This window comes from Diabrotica virgifera, chromosome 6 (genome assembly GCF_917563875.1).
Source record: "Diabrotica virgifera virgifera chromosome 6, PGI_DIABVI_V3a".
NCBI lineage: Eukaryota > Metazoa > Arthropoda > Insecta > Coleoptera > Chrysomelidae > Diabrotica > Diabrotica virgifera.
Genome location: NC_065448.1, coordinates 34,561,800 through 34,575,692, shown reverse-complemented (window position 1 = coordinate 34,575,692; position 13,893 = coordinate 34,561,800). Strand labels below are relative to the sequence as shown.

Below are 13,893 nucleotides of genomic sequence, written 5' to 3'. Positions count from 1 at the left end.
AGATTATACAACACTCAAAGTATCCAAGATTGAAGATATATTCTCGTATATGATTGACGATGTATACGTTCAGGACTGTTAGTTGAGTGTTTATATTTCCTATAGCTCAGAAACTTTTTTTACTTAGTGGAATAATTCTTCAGCTTATGATGGACAGCAAAATTACCTATTTGTTTTCTTTGTGTATCATTTTCCAGTTTGTAATCATTATTAAACGCATGTATTTATCGACTAATCGAAGTCCGCCATATTGTGAGTTAAAAAGATCGACTACCATACAAAGGTATAAGCTGGTTGTCTCATTTACTTCTACCATGTTCAAAAACATGCCCAGTAATTAATTGAATACGAAGTCAGCCTATTCCGTCCCCAATTAGTGATACAGAGACCGCAAGTAGACTGTCAGTGGCGCAAATTGTGATGAATCATTACTGCTAAATCAAAGAATATTACCACGCTCAGCTAAACATTACTTCATAAATTTAATCTGTCACCTCGACCATCTATTCTATTTAGTGACTATTATTCGTCTGTTATGGTGACAACGTCCACGTGCTGTGGACGGTTTACGTATTTTTAATTATATTAGTTCGCCGAATGAATTAATACATTAATCTAAATTTAAAAATAGAGCGAAAAGTTGTAATTTAAGTTACTTACTTTTGTGTTTCCGTAGCGCAGTATATTATAGAACAACTGTGACACATTAGTAGATAGAAACGAGCAGTTAAAAATGACTGGATGATACAGATACAAGTAATGTTAGATCTGATGGACGTTGCAAATATCTGTGTCTTTATATTTATTAATTAATTTTAAATGTTCTAAAATACGGCTCTCTATTCTCCTGCCGCTTTGGCCGATGTAAACTGCCTTACAAAAAGCATAACAAAGCTTACTCCAAACTTGTGTAACATAGGGACCACATTAAATTTTCTTTTTTAATGTTTCTCTCCTTCTGAAAAACACTGCATTTTCTGGGTGTGCTCCTGTTGGCTCATGGTTAAGTAGAACGCAACGTAAGCTAAGATTACTGGCAGTATTGCCATTGCTAATCTCTCAAGGACTGGCTAGATCAGACAGATGCGTTTTCCGCTTCGAATTCATCCATTCACTTCCACGATGTGTTGACGAGAGCTTCTTATTCTTGCTCTAAAGGATTTTTTAAGCTCAACTTGTTCTCGACGCAACTGGTCCACGTTGTTTTGCTTAGCCAACGTTTCGATCTCCAATTCTTCGATCTTTTTCATGAAATAATCCACAAAGCACTCTTGTTCTTTAATTCTAGGGTCTGATCTAGGCGGTATTTCTCATGACGCAGCTGGGTCAATTTTTTCGATAGATTGTAGATTAAACATTCTTCTTCTCTTTCGTAATGATGAGCGAAAGTTTCTTTCTCCTTTTTGTGCACTTGGATCTTCTTGAAGAAGGTATTTGAGATGAATTTCTCCTCTTGTTTGGCTTCCTCTTGTATTTTAACTGATATCTTTCTAAGATCCCTGTTTTCTTCTTGGAACACTTTCACACGTAATTTATTCAAGTTTCTAACTCTACATACCTTCAGCACCCGGTTTTATTACTTTTCAATACGCTTCCGAAGTTGCTCCCTAGTTATGGGACTGGGTGGCACTATGATTGGTCTACCATCGATGCTACTGGAATATGCTATTACAAATATGTAAGTATAACAACAACAAAGTTAAGGATATATATAAAATGGTAATAAGGCCCACAGTGACGTATGATAGCGAAGTATGGACAATGAAAAACCAAATACGGAGAAATTGGAAAGATGAGTAAAGAAAATGCTCAAATGGAGGCAAAAACACAGTGGAAGGCTGGGTGCGACGAACAAATAGGGATCTAGAGGAATTGTATAACGAACCAAACATCAGGCGCGAAGAGAAGGAAAGGAAGACCCAGACAAAGATGGTTTGATAGCGTACAGGAAGATCTCAGAAAAGAGGGAATGGATGGTTGGGAAGAAAGAGAAACAAATAGGGATAAATGAAAGATAAAATAGTAACTCAATTTAGTAGACAAGGCAAGAATCATGATTGGACAAAAAGTCACTCCACTTGATACAAATCTTGTAAGACGTAGGTGCATACATATATATCTAAATATTAAACACACCTATTAATTGTATTTTAGCCCTAGACCTGTTGACCTTTGTAAATAAATAAATAAAACTTGATGTTGAGCATAATCTTAATTAGTGAAATGTTGATGATATATGTAATTTAAGTACGAACTTGAGTAGGTATAAACGTAAAACAAAAACAATTTAAGAACCTTCTTCTTCTTTAAGTTCCATCTTCTATCGAAGGTTGGAAATCATCATGGCAATGCGGACACTGTTGACTGCCGCTCTAAATAGCTCTGCACTACTGCATTCGAACCATTCCCGTAAGTTCTTAAGCCAGGATGTTCTTCGTCTTCTCACATTTCGCTTTCCTCGGATTTTGTCTTGCATAATAAGTTGTAATAATTTTTGCCCTCTCATCACATGTCCCAAGTACTCAAGTTTTCGTCTTTTGATATTTAGTAATAGGTTTGTTCTAGCATCAGTTTCAAACGGTTTGAAACCATCAGCGAATAGTCGACCAGCGCGAGTAGAGGGGATAGCACTGGTGATTGTATTATGTTCTCTCACTGACCAACTGTTTGCTGACGGTTTCTGACTAGTTTGACTGTTTGCTAGAACAAACCTATTATTTCCGGTTGATTTCCTATCCTTCTAGTTACTTCCACGTTCGACATTCTTTGAATCCATGATCTTCGTAGGATTTTACTGTAACACCAAAATTCAAAGGCGGCCAACTTATTCAAATGGACTTGTTTCAACGTCCACGCTTCCAAGCCATAAAGAAGAGTAGAGAACACGTAACATCAAAGCATCCTTAGGCGTAATTCTAACCTTATATCCCGACAACAAAGAAACTTTTTAAGTTTAATGAATGATGCACGTGCTATTTCAATACGTGTCTTAATTTCTTTGGTTTGGTCTACATTTGATGTTATCCATGTTCCTAAGTATTTGTAGTTATCCACACTCTCAATTACAGTATCTTCAATAGTCAATTGGATGTTTGCGTGTGCTGATTTAGTTAGGATCATGCATTTAGTTTTCTTTAAATTCATCTTCAGTCCGTACTCATGACAGCGTTAATTAAGGCGTTGCATTACGTTCTGTAAATCATTGTTGTTATCCGTTATTATTATTGTATCGTCTGCAAAACGTAAGTTGTTCAAAACTTCTCCATTGATAGATATACCTTCTATTGAATCTGAGAGCGCTTCTTGAAATACCGCTTCACTGTAGACATTGAAAACTAGTGGAGACAGCACGCAACCCTGACGGACTCCTCTCTGTATTTTGATATCTTGGGTGTCCTGGTTGTCAACTCTTACCTTGGCAGTTTGATTCCAATATAATATATTGACAGTCGTGGCATGAAAATTATATCTAATATTTATATCTAATATATTATATTAGATATAATTTTCATGTCACGACTGTCAATATTTTTGCTTTTTAATATATCTACAAGCTTTTTATGAACCTCTTGAGCTTTTATTGATAAAAAGAGCAAAAGCCAGTTAATGGTGTCCTTTTTAAACGGTATGAAGCATTATTTATGGAAGCATTCGCTATTATCAGTGAACTTTTACTCGAAACCTGAAAAACCGAAATAATTACGATCGGTTATGAATTTTGTTTGTAATGAGTAGTAATCAGTGAAGCATTTTAACTGTTAACAATACACGTTATCTCGAACAAACGTTTAAGATAAGATCTATTCCTACATTATAATTAGTCGTAACAAAATGGCAGACATAACGAGCGGCTTTTATTGCCTCATCATTGTTTCGAAGATTAGACTTGCGTCGTTTTATCGTTTTATTTCAAAAATGTAAATATATTTAACGAACTACTGAACATTTAGTCCAGGATGTGGGTGAAAAAACGTGTTATAATTCAGGAATTTTTGAAACCTATCAGATGTTGTAAATCCTGAGATGATGACAGAAATCACTTCTACTAGATTGTAACACCTAATTTTGGGTGCCTATTTATTTAAAACGTTTTTAAGTTGTAAAAATTGCAATTTTTAAATATTTTTAATTCTGCAGCTCAGGATATTGAGTTTAGAGAAAAACTTTCAAATAAAAAGTTGTAGGAAATTAAAAAACCTACAATTTGGGCTATAGTAAGTTTAATTTCGTTAATTTGTTATTGCGAAAGGTCAAAAATTGAGGTTTTTTCAATTGCATTATTTATTGTAAAAATAGCTTTTTTATTCTTTAAGGCTTTTAAAATGAAGATCTTTCAAATCCAAACATAAAAAAATTGTAAAGCTCGATTGGTTAATTTGTTGTTTATAAACAACAAGTTAACCAATCGAGCTTTACAATTTTTTTATGTTTGGATTTGAAAGATCTTCATTTTATAATGTTTATAAACAACAAGTTAACCAATCGAGCTTTACAATTTTTTTATGTTTGGATTTGAAAGATCTTCATTTTAAACAACAAATTAATCAATCGAGCTTTACAATTTTTTTATGTTTGGATTTGAAAGATCTCCATTTTAAAGCCACAATGAATAAAAAAATAATTATTTTTACAATAAAGAATGCAATAATTGCAAAAAGGGCCATTTTGGACTTCTACCGGGATGTCTTGCAATAACAATTTACGATTTGCGATAACAATTAACGAAATTAGCCCATAGCGCACATTGTACGTTTTTTAATTTCCTACAACTTTTTATTTGACAGTTTTTCTCTAAAATAAATATCCTAAGCTAATTCTGCAGCTCAGGATATTGAGTTTAGAGAAAAACTTTCAAATAAAAAGTTGTAGGAAATTAAAAAACCTACAATTTGGGCTATAGAGGAAAGTCGCCAATTATGGAATACCATTTTGTTTTGGGGATATAAAATAATACCTTTATAGAAATAAAAACAATTTAATGTTATGACACATCAGTCATACATTTTTATGTAGTAATTAAAAGCCTTCTATTAAATAACTTAATTAACAAAAAAAAATCGAACAAAAAAACAAAATCCCAAATAAGTAACCAAATATGGAATAGGTACCCATATATGGAATATAGGCATAAACCAACATATCAATAACAAAAATAGACATAAACATCTGAGATCAAATAAATTTAAATAAGAAAATTGTGAAAAATGAAAGAAGTAGCTTAATTCACTTGCAGATATCACAGATCCATATATGAAACTCGGGACCAGCACAGTCATAATGAGCCCACTTACACTTAATCCACTATTCCATAATTAGGCACCAACGACTGTCCATATTTGGATTTGTACATTAGTTCAAACTAGTATCAACATTTTTTTAAGTCGTAATGTTTTAATTACAGAAGGTCATAAAATATCAAAATAAAGGGACTATTGATATACGCAATAGCATAACAAGTCTGTATTCATGCATAATAACCAATAATACTCGTTGAATACCTTTGAAATTTTCGCGAGAGGATAAAACAAAACGCGCCTGTCAGACACGTATCGTTTGCGCATCTGACACAGAGGTCTGAGTACGATAATAAAGAGAGCGACTGAAATAGAGGATGGTCTTGTAGTGCGCTTTCAACTTATATTTTCGGAGAAATCAAGGAATTCCATATTAGGGCACTATTCCATATTTGGTTACTTTCCTCAAGTAAGTTTAATTTCGTTAATTTGTTATTGCGAAAGGTCAAAAATTGCGGTTTTTTCAATTGCATTATTTATTGTAAAAATAGCTTTTTTATTCTTTAAGGCTTTAAAATGAAGATATTTCAAATCCAAACATAAAAAAATTGTAAAGCTCGATTGATTAATTTGTTGTTTATACAGTATGTCCCTGTAAGTTGTATCCATATGGAAAACTTTTTTATTATTAATTTTACGAAAAAAAGTTATTCTTTATAAAAAGCTCTGCATGGTCCAAAACCTAAGATTTAACCATCAAATATCAAATTTTTTGAATATTATACGAGGTATGTCAAAAAGTTTGAATTTCACTCAAGAGTAAAGTAGCTTTATCTTTCGTAATATTGGAAATTGCTATTATGAAAAGTTGTTTGGAATTAAAAACTATATTCTAATACGCAATTACATCCTTCTAATTGAAAAAAAAAATTTTTTTGAGAAATTATGGATCTCATTATTTTTTCAGTTTTTTCAATTCTGATAACTCTTTTATTATTAATTTTACGAAAAAAAGTGATTCTTAATAAAAAGTTCTGGATGGTCTAAAACTTAAAATACAACCATCTTATATCAAATTTTATCAATTTTATATGAGGTATGTCAAAAAAATAAATTTAGATCAAAAGTAAAGTACCTTTATAGTTCAGAATATTTCAATTAGAAGGATGTAATTACATACTTAAACATAGTTTTTAATTCTAAATAACTTTTCATTATAACAATTTTCGATATTGTGAAAAATAAACGTATTTTACTCTTGAGCGAAATTCATATTTTTTGACATACCTCGTATAAAATTGATAAAATTTGACAAAAGATGGTTGTATTTTAGATTTTCGACCATGCAGAACTTTTTATTAAAAATCACTTTTTTTCGTAAAATTAATAATAAAAGAGGTATTTGAATTAAAATAACTGAAAATAATGCTAGTTATCCATAATTTTTCAAAAAAAAAATTTGTCAATTAGAAGGATGTAATTGCATACTAGAATACAGTTTTTAATTCCAAACAACTTTTCATAATAGCAATTTTCAATATTGTGAAAAATAAAGCTACTTTACTCTTGAGTGAAATTCAAACTTTTTGACATACCTCGTATAATATTCAAAAAATTTTATATTTGATGGTTAAATCTCAGGTTTTGGATCATGCAGAGCTTTTTATAAAGAATAACTTTTTTTCGTAAAATTAATAATAAAAAAGTTTTCCATATGGATAAAACTTACAGGGACATACTGTATAAACAACAAATTAACCAATCGAGCTTTACAATTTTTTTATGTTTGGATTTGAAAGATCTTCATTTTAAACGACAAATTAATCAATCGAGCTTTACAATTTTTTTATGTTTGGATTTGAAAGATCTTCATTTTAAAGCCATAATGAATAAAAAATAATTATTTTTACAATAAAGAATGCAATAATTGCAAAAAGGGCAATTTTGGACATTTACCGGGATGTCTTGCAATAACAATTTAGCCCATAGCGCACATTGTACGTTTTTTAATTTCCTACAACTTTTTATTTGACAGTTTTTCTCTAAAATAAAGCTGCAGAAATAAAAAATCTCTAAAAGTTACAAATTTTACAACTTAGAAACGTTATAGGCACCCAAAATTAGGTGTTATATTTTAATAGAAGTTATTCCTGACATTATCCTTTACAACATCTAACAGGTTTAAACAATTCCTGAATTACACGTTTTTTCACTCACAGCCTGGACTAATTAGTCAAGCGTACAAGCTCAGTTTTATAGTTTCATCAATTTTATAATGGAAGTCGAGGATCGCTAATTGAATAAAGTTAATTGGTCAGTTTTATTTTAAAATCCAATCAATTTAATAAAATTCTCGGCAGCATTCAGGATCCTATCTGGGATGCTACATAAGAGACCAAGAAGACACAAGTAAAAAGAACAAATGTAGAAATGAAGCAACTCACACAACGTTTACAAAAATGAAATCATTCTTCTTAAAAGAATGATCCGAAAAGTTTAAAAAATAAAAAAAACAATTTTTCACATTACATTATAATTTTATTATATTATATTACTAGGCCAGGAACCGAAGCTTTTCACCTCGCAATTTTTACAGAATGGATTTATTTGCTTGAAAATTTGAGAATAAGTAGTGGATAGTCCAAGAATCAAAATCTATATGATACCGAAAGGCGCTTTTACCATGGGGGTGGTTGCCACTCCATCTTGGGGGTGGAAATTTTTTAATATATTTTGACCGCAAAAGTTGATAAAAACATTCATTCTAAGCAAAAAATGTCCCATACATTTTTTTGATAAAATTAACAGTTTTCGATTTATTCGCTATCGAAAGTGTTAGTTTTGTATAGAAAAAATCAATGTTTTTCGATATACTTACTCATTTGCGATTCACTAAATTTTTGCCGTAGAAAAAATTTTTTCAAACCAAGTTCTTGGGAATTAAATAACCTACAATTTTATATTTAAACATTTTTTCGTATCTCTGATGCTAATCTTTCTATTCTGAAGAAAATGGTCTTTTTTACCAAACTACAAAAATTGGTTATTCGCTTTTAACTTCAGTTTTTTTAAAACTAACCATTCTAAACCAGCCAAGCTTCTAGAATCTATTAATAATACATAAATAAATAAGAATGAATAAGGCCAATGACTTAAAACACGGCTTACTTACATTATTATGCTTCCAATTGGATGTCTCCTTTTTTTTCAAAAAAATATATTGATTTTTTTACCGTAACTTTTTTATTTTTTATCTTAGAAAGTTTATTAAATAACAATTTTGTAGGTTTTTACAAGATCTATAAGACTATTAGTATTAAATCTTTTTAATATCCTCATTCGCAAAAAGAGGTGACTTTGAAAGGGTTGGTAAAGGTGGTTTTTGCATATTATTACAAGTTTTAATTGTCAATAGCTCACTCAATTTTTGACGTAATAAAAATTTTTGCAAACCAGCTTCTTGGGAATTAAATAAGCTAAAATTTCATATTTAAATATTTTTTCGTATCTCTGATGCTCATCTTGCTATTCTGAAGAAAAGGCCATTTTTTTCCAAACTACAAAAATTAGTTATTCATTTTAACTCCATTTTTTTAAACTAATCATTCTAAGCCGGTCAAACTTCTAGAACCTATTAATAATACGTAAATAAAAAAGATCAAATAAGGTCAATGACTAATTTTAATTAGGGTGGTGATTAGGGGGTTGCTTGCGATCACCTTTTCGCTGAAGAAAATAGGGACTGACATTCTTTTCATTATGTCACTTAATTTTTGAGGTAGAGACTTTTTTTATTTCTGGAGATAGATATTTTTAAGTATTTTAAATTAGTTTGAACAAGTTGTCCTCTAAAAATGCATGGTTTTCCCGTCTTTTGACTGTGAAACTACAATATTTAGCATTTGACTAAGAAAAGCCAACATATAATACAGTATAGCTCGATTACTATTGGTCCTAAAGAAAATTTAAAAAAACGGTTTTGTTTATTTTTTCAAAAGGTATATTTTTGTTAAGTAAAGTTGTTTTGATAAAACGAAAACTTTTGGAGTTATTAGCAGAAAACTTATTAAAAACATTGATTTTTTCGATATAAAACTAACACTTTCGATAGCGAATAAATCGAAAACTATCAATTTTATCAAAAAAATGTATGGAACGTTTTTTGCTTAGAATGAACCTTTTGCCAACTTTTGTGATTAAAATATAAGAAAAAATTTGAACCCCCCAGATGGGGTGACAACCACCCCCATGGTAAAAGCGCCTTTTGGCATGATATAGATTTTGATCCTTGGACTATTCACTACTTATTCTCAAATTTTCAGGCAAATCGATCCATTCTGTAAAAATTGCGAGGTTTTTTCCTATTTTAAGCTTCATTACTTGGACTATACATTATAATTTCATATCGCCTCGTTATTTAAAAAGTGTAGGAACCTACTTAGATTCAATTATTTTTCCCTTTCTTAAAGACAAAGATCCGGTAATGTTGTGGGCATCCAGATTTTATTCATTTTTAAACAATTTGTCAAGTGCTTAAATATATTTATTGTAAAAACCATCTACAGTTATTTGCATAGTGGTTTTTGTTTGATATCCATGTAAGATCTTTTCACATTTGTAAACAGTTTCGTAGTTTACTAATGGCAATAACATTCTCCGAAGAGAAAAACAATTGAAATAAATAAAACCACAACGCCTGTCTTCAGTCTTTCCCTTCTATCTAGTGAACAAGCGCATTCTTATTATGATAATCTCTTCTTAGAGGTCAATATAACAGTATCCTAACCAGTAATAGCCCAAGAAGGCATATCTTATTAGCTGTATGTTACCAACAATTCGTTAACTAATCCCAGTTCACACATTGTTTAGATGTGAGATAACTAGGAATTTATTTTGAATATTTTAAACTCTGGTTGTTTTGTTTACGTTGTGGATTTCAAAATACACTCAGTTTGAGAGCAACTTTGTTTTAATGTTGACACCAGTGTCAGGATTACAAAAAGCAGAAGAATTTGCTATATCTGATGTTGAGATCTCGGTATCTATTTGGGTTTTGTTTACATTAAGAGGTTATAAATAAAATAGACGAATACAATATCGACAAAATACGTAAACCAATCTCCTTTTCTATGGCATACTTCGAGAGCGATTTTGGTTAGGAAAATTATTGTATATTTTCGGATCTATACGATTTGTTTGCTTTTTGAAATACTTAATTTACGCGATTTACCTCAAAAAACAGTTATTAATAATGGTTTATATTCTTGAATTTAATCTTAACACTCGTATAAAATAGAGTAACGAGGTGACCAGTAAATTAGTACTACCAAATGAAAAAAAAAAAAAAGAATGTGTGTGTACTTTGTACGCACGTAAGAAGTTATACTTGTATTATATGATTTAAACGAAATTAATATGAAAAGACTAAGTTTTCACTCTAATGGCATATAAAACAACATAATGCTATTCTACATCCCACCAGAATGAAAACAATGGGAACCTTCTCTGGTGGGATGTAGAATAGCATTATGTTGTTTTATATGCCATTAGAGTGAAAACTTAGTCTTTTTGCTAGCAGTTGCCGCTAGGGCATCTATGCCATTTCGTTCGTTGCAATCCGGGACTGCACGCTGGGGTCTGTTTTGGTTGGATCAGGGAGAGCAGCATATGTGCCTCCTGATGAGAGACTAATAAGTTTCGAAACCGGTAGGGGTGCTTGCAGCACTCTCTGATTGGACTAGAATATGGTTCGGCTGTGTTTTTTCGTTTTGCAACGAAATTGAAAATGGTTATTGATTTTTTTTTTTGAAATTAATATACTTTTTATTTATATTTTGTTTAAATATTAAACTAATTTATACTTACTACTTCTCAAACATTTTTATTAGAACAGTGCCAAAAATTAAAATAATAAAAGAATAAAACACACACAAACACATTAAACAAGCCACAAATGATGTCTGAACATTAATTGTCGAAAATTTTTTTAACTAAATACGTATTTTCTGAAAATACAATTATATAATAAATATACTTACAATCATAAAATGTATTAAAAAAAACAAAAAAGAAAGTTTCTATTGGGACTCGAACCAGCGCTGATATGCGCGGTTGGTATTGGAATTCATTCGCTTTCAACGCTTAGCCACGGACAGTATGTGTCATTATTTACGAAGATCGACTAACTAAACGGATTAAACTTGTGATATTTTGATATTTTGAAAATTGATCAAATTATTTTAATTTTGAATTGAAATGATTTAGAATTGAAAAAATACAACAAAACATAGAGTAAGAAAACAATATATTAGGTGAATATTGATAGAAATTTTGATGGTAATCAAATTATATAAATAAAAGTATTACATACTATGTATTTTGGCAGATCAAATAGGTAGGTTTATACCCATGATACATTAACAATTATTACGTACCTGTTGCTTTTAAAAACTATTTTAAAGTCACTACAATATTATAAACTTTTTTGTTTCTGTCCTCACAACAATAAAACTAATATATTATACATTTGTTTACCTTTACCTCCAAACCACAGCTGTCCTACAGCTGCCATATCGGATAATTTTTGACATGTCATTTGAACATCCAATCAGAACAAAGTTATAATGCGCATGCGCCGGGCTGATAGGTTTTAAAATATAAAAATTCACCCTCTATCGCCGGTAAAGAAGTATAACTTCAAAAACGAAAGAAGTTTCAAGGAAACACAAAACGCAAGAAATAGCAGGGAAATTTATAACGAAAAGAGAATAGAAGTGACTTGAATGTGCAGAAGAAAAAACAGAGAGTCTTTGGAAAAACAAGTACAAGAAATCCTAGAGCGAAATCCAATTGACACGAAAGCAGCATATTCAGAAAATTATATAAAAGAAAGCAGGCAATCCTATAAAATAATAAAGAAAGCATACACTCGTCTAGACTTCTAGACCAAACAAGGACGGAGATCTACTCACAGAGAACATAATGACAGAAAATATGAAGCTCAACTCAAGACACTCGAGAGAAAGAAGCTGAGAAAATTAAACGGCCCGGTGCAAGAGGAAGACAGCACATGACATGGAGAATCAGGAGAAACGAGAAAACTAATACATTAATTGAAGGGTACGATATTGTAAGATTTGTGAAAAGTCAAAGACTGCCATGGCTGGGACATGTTCAGCGACAAGAAGATACAAAAACAAAAACAATAAAGAAAATATCATACTGGAAGCCGAAAACCAGATATAAAAAAGGAAGGGACAGAACGAGATTATTTGATGACGTGGAAGACGATTTAAAAACTATGAATACAAGACAATGGAGAGAAGAGCAAAGGAGAGATCTGAAAGGAAGGACATAGCCAGACACACAAAGACCCATCCAGGGTTATGATGCCAAAAGAAGAAGAAAGATAACAAAAAAGAAGTATGGGTCAACCAGTAGAACGCAAAGTTTAAAGGTTGCAAAGAAAGTTAGAAACTAAGTAAAGTTAGTTTTTTGTCCCGTAAAAACCAAAAAATGAAAGATAAATCTTATACTTCTTGTACATATCTCCGAACAAGAAAATCAAACAGTTTTGGTTTGGGAGGTAATGGAATGTTTATTTTCTAAAATTTCTTGACAATGAGCACCAACCAATGGTAACCAACAGAAGAAAGCTATTTACAAGGTACGGAAAAAAATTATATCTCCCGAGATTCACATTTTTGATGAATGATTTTACCTATGTTAGTTCCTGTTGTGTTCATTGAACCGTTCGTTACTCCGACATAAAATATCCTTCGAGTAGAAGAGAAGAACATCTTACAAAACAAGTAAACATTTACATATTATGATAGCGTAGGTTCAAATCTCGTCTCGACATCTAAAAACGGCTGAATCTTAAATATATCCAAAGCAGCTAAATTAAGAACGTATAAAACAGTAATAAAATCAATATAATGTCTCAGAAACCCGGAATACAAGAAAAACTGAGCCATCGATGTTAAAACATGGAAAAGAAAAAACTTCAAAAGATATTTGGGGGAAATGATCATCAGTGGACACGTCAGTCATCAGAGTTAAAAGAATTGTATAAGGAGCCTACTATAAAATGGTTAAGTCTACATCTTTGATAGTTATGACATGTCCAAAGAATGATCCAAGTAAAAATGTCAAAAATATTGGTAAGCGCTACAATAAAAAGGTGGTAAAAAGAGAAAAGGAAGGCCAGAGAGCCACCAGAAGAAGTGATGAAGTTAATGACGACCTGAAGTATCTCAATGTAAGTAATTGGAAAGAAAAAGCAAATAACAAACAGGAATGGAGGAAGATAGTAACTATCTTTGATTGTAGATACACATACACATCTCCGAACAAGAAAATTTTTGAAGAAAAAAACATTTTTGGGAGACAATCTAATATTTATTATCCAGAATTTGGCCTTAGTTATGTCGCCAGGGGGGGGGGGGGGGGGGTACAACGGCCTCCTTAATTCAGATGGACTTACCCAAGTTTTTTTTATGTATTTTAACCCGTAGAACACGAATTTTTTGGGTAACAGTTGATCCGGATGTCGATAAGTTTGTTATAAACAAAGAACTTGAGGAATTACATAACAGCGATTTTTCGCAAAACAAAACATTTTTTGTATTTTTGGGTGATTCTCAGCAAAAAGTTTTTT

General features: G+C 31.3%; 1 pseudogene; it reads right to left on the bottom strand.

Moving 5' to 3' along the window:
• Positions 1–895: 895 nt before the first annotated feature.
• On the bottom strand, positions 896–13,033 carry LOC126886047 (coiled-coil domain-containing protein 6-like; annotated as a pseudogene).
• Positions 13,034–13,893: the final 860 nt, after the last annotated feature.